Consider the following 9,182-nt stretch of genomic DNA (forward strand, 5'->3'; position numbering starts at 1 on the left):
TCGCGAGTTGTCGGATCCGTTGGACTCGAATCGACGAGAGGAATCCCTTTCTCTCTTTGATCCAACCATCCAAGATTCAATCCAAGGAGAGATCAAGGGTTGAAGAAGGACAAGGATTCAACCATTGAAGGAGAAAAAAAATAAGTTTTCTTCATTTTTGTCTTTTATTTCAATTTCAATTTGATGTATTTTTGTTTTCAAGTTCAATTAAAGAATAGTTCTCTTTGTTTCTTTCCTTTCTAAGTTCTTTAATGGCAATTCTCTTCTCTATCTTCTCTATTTTTGCTTCTTTCCCCTTCGCTATGCGTAACTAAATCCAACCTACTTAGGGTTTAGATGAAACCATGGGGAAGGAGAAAGGTTTTCGATTAAATTCCATGGAGTAAAAAAATAACATATATAAAGATTTGTAATTGTTGGATCCCTCATGCCATTGGCTTTTCCCTTTCGGATGAGTAATTACGGATAAACACTATAAATACTTATATATTCAATAAAATTGGATAGTATAGTTGATAGATTACTCATGAAAAATAACATCCTTTGATCTTATCTCACATAGACAAAACTATCAATTATGCGATTCAATACAATCAAAAATTGGTTTGTTTAATAATCCAATCCAAAACCATGGTGGATTCTAACCCTAAGTAATCTTTTAATTTGAATTAAGGTTTCAATTAGATTTTCAATTACTTTTTTAATAGAATTTCAATTCACTTTAGAGTAGTTTTTCCAACCAAAACTTTAATCAATTTAGGCTTTAGATTTTGATTTTCTAATTAGGTTAGATAATTAAAAGAAATCCTTTATCGGTTCACTTTGCCTAAATATAAGGATTATGTTGGTAATCGTTTTTTCATTGTTTTCGACCAATGCCTATTTAGTTTATAAACTTAAATATATTGTTGGATCCGAGGTTGTAGTCCACGGAAATCCTTAGTCCATTCGAGGCAACAATATATCATAAGGTTATTTCTAAGTAGTATAAGGGTAGAAATCACAATAAGCTCTTCCCTGAGTTTGACCCGTATCTACACACGATCCGTGCACTTGCTGTTATTTATAATATCACAATCATATCTCACATATCGTCATAGGGTGTTTTGTTTCGAGAGTTCCTTGGTAGAGCTCTCCTTTATGTGGAGATCTAAAGGACCGACGGGGGACTCGTTCCTCGTCGCCTCCTCAGATCGGGGTCCACAGGATCAAATAAAGAACAACTTGTGGACAAGAAAGTATAAAGTTGTTCCTCCAGACAGGACCCTTCACAAGTCCTTAGACCTGAGGGATCTTATTGGTTTGTCGGCCCGTTCTAGGGTTTTAGTCTATCTTATTGTGATTCTATTTTAGAGTCACATTCAGATAGAGCTATATCCTAGAGCAAACCTTCAAGGCCAATAGTGATACTCAACAAAGGATTCTTCGTCCTAAAATTTAGGGATTGGCATCTACAATGTTGTCAGAGTGGTAGGCCTATTAAATAGCCTGGCCAGGCGGATTTGATAAAGTATTTATCGGAAAGTTTTATGAAACATTGAATTGTTTTCAAAGGATTTTACAAATGCATTTAGAGGCCGAACAACGCTTGACCAAAATGGTATACCAAGAGTGGGCCCCAAGGGGGTAAATAGTGTCCACCTCCCGTATGACTCGACTCAGTAGATGTAGTTACGAAGAAAGGACTTGCACATACATGATGTGATTAGGGGTAAGATGATCTGACGGTCACACATCTCGATGAAGGCTACTAACCTAATGCGAGTGTAGTTTAACTACAGAGTGAGATCGCAGTGGGGCCCACCATAGGGTTTTGCAGGATCGACCGTCGGATCCCTGCGACGATCCCACTCATAACTCGAATGACCCGATAATATCCAAACGGATCAGGATTCCACATTTATGTAATTGTACGGACGGATATCATCTGTTAGATTAATGCGGATGTTAATTATGTATTTATATATTTATATATATATATATATATATATATATATATATGTTGATATATGTGTATATACATGTCTTTGTAAAGTAAGTAATAAGAAAAAATAAGAGAATTTTTTGAAGACAAATTGGAGCCAAAATGACTCACATTGGATGTGAGTTATTAATTAATTAAATTGTTAATTAATTATTTAATTCTTATATATTATTATGTATTATTAATTTGATTAATAATAAGCATAATAATGTGTAATCCAAATGAGGATAATTATTCTGAAACCGTTTTTGCAAAAGTTGCTGAATTAGAACGGAATTGGGATAGGACTACACATTTGGATACGGTTTGTGGGGCCCACGACACTCCTAAATCAGTTGGAGAGCTGGGGAAAAGAGAAATTGCTCAAGGACTTTGAGTTGCACTCAAACTCCTTGTTGGATAAGAATTGCTAAATTGCAGGATCTACAAAGCAAGTAATTTGTTTCCAACACCAACTCTTATGAGATAAGGCCACAAGGGCTGGAGAGAGGCATCCATACACATTCTCCCATGTATCTTGAGTGTCCCCACACAACCTTGGAAGTTTGGGAGAATCCCATTCACTCGAGGAGTCTCAATTCAAGCTGGTTTCTCAATTTGATTGGAATTGGGAGAGAGAAACAAGGATTTATGAAACCAAAACTCTATTTTCTATAAATGATAGAGGGCTAAACGAAATTTTGAGTGTGGAATACTCCAAAATTCGTTCTCTCTTGCTTCCCTCCTTACATATTTGTTGTCGGTCATTGACTTAAGCATCGGAGGACCTTCTCGGGGAACAAACTCCGGGTGGTCTTCTGATTGTTTGCTCGTACGCAAGTAGCTCTTTATCACCTTCAGAGCCATCTCAGCAGTTTCCAAATTTGGGCTGGAACAGATTAGCATCATCCGTGGGACCACGATACAAAAGGTCTCTGGAAATCTGAGCATGGCTACCCAAAAAAGCGCTCACACGAACTCCACTCAGGAGACAAGATCAGCCCCTTGAAGTCTTGAACAGTCATCCAGGCAACATATAGCATAAAAAATAGTTGTTCCTCCACCGCCGGAGTGCCAACCCATGGTTTAGCAAGACCGCCCACCTTAAGCCGCCATTCCCACAGTAGAGCAATTTAACATGCTCACTCAACAAATCACAGCGCTGGTTGATCAGTTCAGGATTTTGACTGAACAATCAACAGCCAAGGCATGACTGGACGACTGGTCCGCACAACGAGGGAGAGAAACAGCACGGCAAGAGGAAAGGCCTCCAGAATAGGAGTACCTCTCGATCTCTTCTGACCATCACCCTCGTCGTAAGAGAGTCCGGTCGATGTCTTCAGATCCTCATCCCCGTCGTTGGAGGGATCGTTCAGCATCCTCATATCGTCATCCTCGTCACCGGAGAGATCTCCTTCTCGCTGACCTTGTCGTCGTCACCGCTCCAGAAGAGATTGGTGAAGTCAATCTGACACTGCGTCAAGTCCCATACAGACATATGCGCCCCGGTCGAGCCATGGGGCCAAACCACAAGGCTTCCTGGATACATCAGAAGATTGAGGAGATGGTTCATCGCCTGGTAGAATTCATGCGGGGAAGCAACCTGGCTGATCAACGGTCGTTCACCAACAACCCCCCCCCCCCCCCCCTCCTCCTCCAGTGGATCCTTCGCTTACTCGCACCTCCTGGATCTTGGCTCTGATACCAAGTTTGACGCAGCCTAGTCTGGTGGTGGTCGTGAATCTCTTCACAATAGGCTCCTGCAAATTGGGATTCAAGTAATTTGTGTTGAAATATTGGAAAATAATCTGATTACAAGCTGTAGTTGGTAATGTAAAGAAGAGATCAGCAACAAAACTCAGTAGTATGATGAAGCAACAACCAATTATTGGAGAATTTAAGAATCACAATTTGTATAGCCGTCCTTGTCAACTGTTATAGAAATAGGCTGATGGAGTCCTCTAGTTTAGAATTGAAAATTCAAGGTGTCTGTAGTTGATCAATATTCTGAACTCAAAGGACATTCAATTGTTGTATCACTAAAATATCCAAGCCCTTTATTTTATCAATTTCAAGGAGATCTTCTTATCCCTGTACACTAAGAAGACCAACAATATATCTTGAGCTTATATCAGGCTCCAAACAGAGTACTCTTGAAAATTAATTCAAGAAATCAACAACCATTGAACTGGCCCGATGGATTCTAAACAAAATATACTCGGGTATAGCATTAACTCTGATACACTTACAGAGCAGCCACGTAATTCAACTGATTCAGAGCAGGGGTATAACAGAGCAGCACGAGCCAAAAGCAAGCCGCATTGGATGAAGGATTATGTGGAGAATTAGATTGTCAATAATGAGAGTTAGGATAGAGTTAATTACTTCCTTAATGAAGTGTGTAACTAATCAGATAGATGTAACAAACTGATGATGACGTTCTCTTATAAAGAGACCACTCTATCAGAAAAGGGTAACAAGAAAATATTCTCTCATATCTCTGCTCTTTTCTTTTCCCGCCTCTGATTTTCTTCTTCTTCTTCCTCTAGACTCCTCTGTTTTGGACAGAAAACCAGATTGGATTTCACCAAAACCAACTGGACTCTATCATTGGTGCTTTCATTGATTCACTTCCACGATCATGGCGGAGAATACTCGAGCACAAGCAATGATCGATGAGCAGCTCAAGCTCCATCAACAACAGCTCAATGAGTTACGATTAACTCAGACTCAACAGCATGACGAACTCGTCAACATGATCAAGCAATTACAAGTTCGACCACCGTCTTCTGCCTCTCTTCGCCCTACGGGAGACGATCACTCTGCCAGTAATTCGGATGATGGTATTGTTCCAATTTCCCCAAATTTTAGCAAATTTATTCTTATGGATGTTCCTCAGTTTGATGGTTCCGATCCAATCAGTTGGTCAGTCAAGGTAGAACAGTTTTTCAACTATTATTCTACCCCTGAGGATCAACGACTGCTTATCAGTTCTTTCCACCTTGAAGGCCCTGCCCTTTCTTGGTTCCAATGGGCGAAATCTAATAACCTCCTCAATTCCTGGAAAGGATTTCTTGATGCTATCCAATTGCGATTTGGTCCTTCGTTGTATGTGGATCACAAAGGCAAACTCGCGAAAATCCATCAGATCACCTCCGTCGAGGACTATCAATTACGATTCGAGGAGCTCTCCACCAAGGTTACTGGCTTACCCGAATCATTCCTTACCAGTTTCTTTATTTCGGGTCTAAAACCAAATCTCAAACGTGAACTAATGGTTTTACAACCAAGTTCCCTTATCCAAGCTATGTCCTTAGCAAGGATATATGAACAAAAGTATGACGACATGAAGAAATCATGGAAACCACCGTGGACTAAACCAGTGGGTAGTGGTTTAGGTTTATTACCCACACCTGCAATTCCACCACTAAAACCCCTTACGAACTCGCCATTGCGTCAACTTCCAGTTCGCACGCGACAATTAACAAAGGAGGAAATGCGGTCCAAACGAGACAAAGGGATTTGTTACTTCTGTGATGAGAAGTATAGTCCCGGACATGATTGTCGTAAAAGATTATATCATATGGCTGCCATTGATGATGAATTCGATCATGTGGCTGATATCAACATCGACGATCCAGTACCGGAGGTTCAAGATGACACACCATGGGAAAAATCTGCCGAAATTAGCTTTAACGCCCTCGTTGGACAACAAACTCCGAGTACTATTCACGTTACAGGGGTAAGCTCTAATCGTTCCCTCCATGTGCTAATTGATAGTGGCTCCACTCATACTTTTGTAAGGGAAAGAGTAGTAAACTCATTGAATTGGCCAATAATTCCAATCTCTCCTTTCAAAGTTTTAATCGGGACTGGAGAGTCTCTCGTTGTTATGGACTGTCTGGCCACAAATAAGTTTTTTGCTAAATTGACTAAATGTCAGTTCTGTCAAGCCCAAATAGACTATTTGGGCCATTTGGTATCAGGCAATGGAGTCCAACCCGATCCAAATAAAGTCCAAGTTATGCTCGAGTGGCCACCACCCGTAACTCTGAAACAATTGCGTGGGTTCTTGGGGCTCACAGGGTATTATCGCAGGTTTGTGAAGCATTATGCTACGGTGACTTCTCCCTTAACTAATCTACTTTAAAAGAATACTTTTTCCTGGAACCCAGAGGCCCAATCTGCTTTCGATTCTCTGAAATCATTGTTGACCCAGGTCCCTGTATTGGCCTTACCAGATTTTTCCAAGGAATTTGTTTTAGAAACAGACGCTTCAAGTATCGCCATCGGAGCCGTGTTGATGCAGGAGAAACATCCTATTTGTTACTTTAGCAAAAAGATGTCACCTACGATGTCCCTTGCCTCTGCCTATGTCAAAGAATTATTTGCCATCACTGAAGCAGTGTTAAAAAATGGCGTCAATATCTGTTGGGCCGAAAATTCACCATTTATACCGACCATCGCAGTTTAAAAAATCTGATGGCTCAGGTAATTCAGACTCCTGCACAACAACAATACCTTTGTAAGTTACTGGGTTACAATTATGCAATCGTGTACAAATCGGGAAAGGACAATATCGCGGCAGATGCTCTCTCCAGAATCGAGGAAAGTTTACCAGATTCAAAGCCACATTCAAGTTTGTCCCAATTAATGGCATTGTCCAGCCCAATTTTTGACATCACCAGCCAACTTCAGTTGGAAAACAATATTGATTCTGAACTGCGAGCAAAACAAGCTGAAATTGAACAAGGAAAAGCTTCTTCGGCATTTTCACTTCGAAACGGTTTCATCCTTCATAATCATAGATTGTTCATCGGCTCAAACTCACCACTACAGTTCCAGCTTCTGAAGGAATTTCATAATTCACCTCAGGGTGGTCACATGGGTGTTTTAAGAACCATCATTCGAATCTCGGCAAGTTTTTTTTGGCTCACCATGAGAAATGATGTCAAACAATTCGTCAGGCAATGCCTTATTTGTCAATAGACTAAGTACTCCACCTCTCCGCCGATGGGATTGCTACAACCACTGCCAGTTCCACAACAAATTTGGGAAGACATTGCGATGGACTTCATCAATGGCTTACCCCCTTCAAATGGAGTCACTGTCATCTTGGTGGTCATTGATCGGCTTTCAAAATATGCCCATTTTGGAGCACTTCCTTCCTCTTATACTGCTGTTAAAGTAGCAAGGCTCTTCACTGACATCGCTGTCAAGCTCCATGGCATACCAAAAACAATTGTATCAGGCAGGGACCCAATCTTCACTAGAAAGTTTTGGTCAGAGATATGGAAATTAAGCGGCACCACTCTTACCATGTCATCTGCATATCAACCACAAACGGATGGTCAATCTGTGGTGTTAAATCGCTGCCTTGAGCAATATCTGCATGCATTCTCTCAAGACAATCCTAAACATTGGCAGGCGTCCTTGCTATGGGCCGAATATTCATATAACACTTCATTTCACAGTGCCATTAAAATGACACCATATGAAGCAGTTTATGGCTGACAGCCTCCGACAATTCCTTCATATATGCAAGGATCCTCTCGAGTAGAAGCCGCCGATGAAGAACTGACACAAAGAGATACTATTCTGACTTGGCTCAAAACTAATCTTATTCGCGCTCAATCACGAATGAAGTCTTTGGCTGATCAGAAACGCACTGATAAACAATTGGAGGTTGGTAGTTGGGTCCTCTTAAAGCTTCAACCATATAGACAACTTTCTGTTGCTACAAGATCTTCCCAGAAATTGAGTAAACGGTTTTACGGACCATACGAAATTGAGTCCAAGGTGAGTAATGTTGCATACAAATTGAAACTTCCAGATGGTAATGGCATTCACCCTGTTTTTCAAATTTCCCTGCTCAAGCAGTATTATGGTCCTACTCCAAATGTTGTTTGTGACTTACCATCCCAAAGTGTCGCCAATCAGCCCCTCATTTCACCTTTGGGAATTCTCAGCACACGAACTATCTTACGAGATAATAAGGCTGTTCAACAGGTGCCAGTTCAGTGGACAGGGTTACTACCCGAGGATACTTCGTGGGAAGATATTAAGTCACTCCAAACTGATTTTCCCCATTTACACCTTGAGGACAAGGTTGATTTTCAAGGGGTAGGCAATGATACACTTACAGAGCAGCCACGTAATTCAACTGATTCAGAGCAGGGGTATAACAGAGCAGCACGAGCCAAAAGCAAGCCGCATTGGATGAAGGATTATGTGGAGAATTAGATTGTCAATAATGAGAGTTAGGATAGAGTTAATTACTTCCTTAATGAAGTGTGTAACTAATCAGATAGATGTAACAAACTGATGATGACGTTCTCTTATAAAGAGACCACTCTATCAGAAAAGGGTAACAAGAAAATATTCTCCCATATCTCTGCTCTTTTCTTTTCCCGCCTCTGATTTTCTTCTTCTTCTTCCTCTAGACTCCTCTTTTTTGGACAGAAAACCAGATTGGATTTCACCAAAACCAACTGGACTCTATCAAACTCCATTCACTGAAAGAGGTCCAATTTTGAATTTGTCTGATTCTACATTCATCAACCTAGCACCAAAATGAATATGACATGTGGCTGCCCAATGGCATTTCCCAACTACACTTTCTCTTTTAATTAAGCCAAGCATTCATAGGTATTTCAAGGCTTCGGAATGCTCATCCAGTTTACAAGGAATACAGCTACAGTGTCTTTGGATCACACTCTACTTCCCCAATACTACATGTATGGATTACACGTATGCATTGATTGAGGCTTTTAGACAACCACTTTCCATACAAAAGTTTCACTCCAGCACATTTATTATCAGAGGAATCTGTAGAAGCTGGTTACTGATGAAACAAGAAAAGAAAATGGCAAAACATCTGATCTTCCACTAATGCAATTAGATCAATCTACACAATAGGAAAAAATCCTTTGCATTCATAAAAGAAAACAAACACAGATGGAAATTCAGCTTCAAATTTTCCAATCGTAGGACAAAAGGAAACTCACTGAAATTCCGTGAATGAGCAAATGCTTCTTGCTGGTAGCAAGAGTTGACAAGAGAAAATCACCAGACAATTGGAAGAGAAATGATAATCTAATCTTCCTAGTCTCTGTGTCTTCCTTGTGTGGAGAAAACTGGAGCTCAGATCCCCAATTTCTAATTCCTAAAGACTCAAATCTTATGTTCTCAAAAAGTGTCGCTTCTGCCCATTTTCCCG

The 9,182-nt window shown here is 40.4% G+C and overlaps 1 long non-coding RNA gene across 1 annotated transcript in view; it reads right to left on the reverse strand.

Annotated features, from left to right (window-relative positions):
• Nucleotides 1-9,182, reverse strand: part of LOC143887611 (uncharacterized) — a 33,834-nt gene extending 24,652 nt beyond the window's left edge. Inside the window, exon 1 of the long non-coding RNA XR_013254303.1 lies at nt 8,971-9,182. This is a non-coding gene — a long non-coding RNA (uncharacterized LOC143887611). The remainder of the gene's footprint in view (nt 1-8,970) is intronic.

Source organism: Tasmannia lanceolata, unplaced genomic scaffold (genome assembly GCF_043159265.1).
Source record: "Tasmannia lanceolata isolate RefF3 unplaced genomic scaffold, GAP_Taslan_0.1 ptg000012l, whole genome shotgun sequence".
NCBI lineage: Eukaryota > Viridiplantae > Streptophyta > Magnoliopsida > Canellales > Winteraceae > Tasmannia > Tasmannia lanceolata.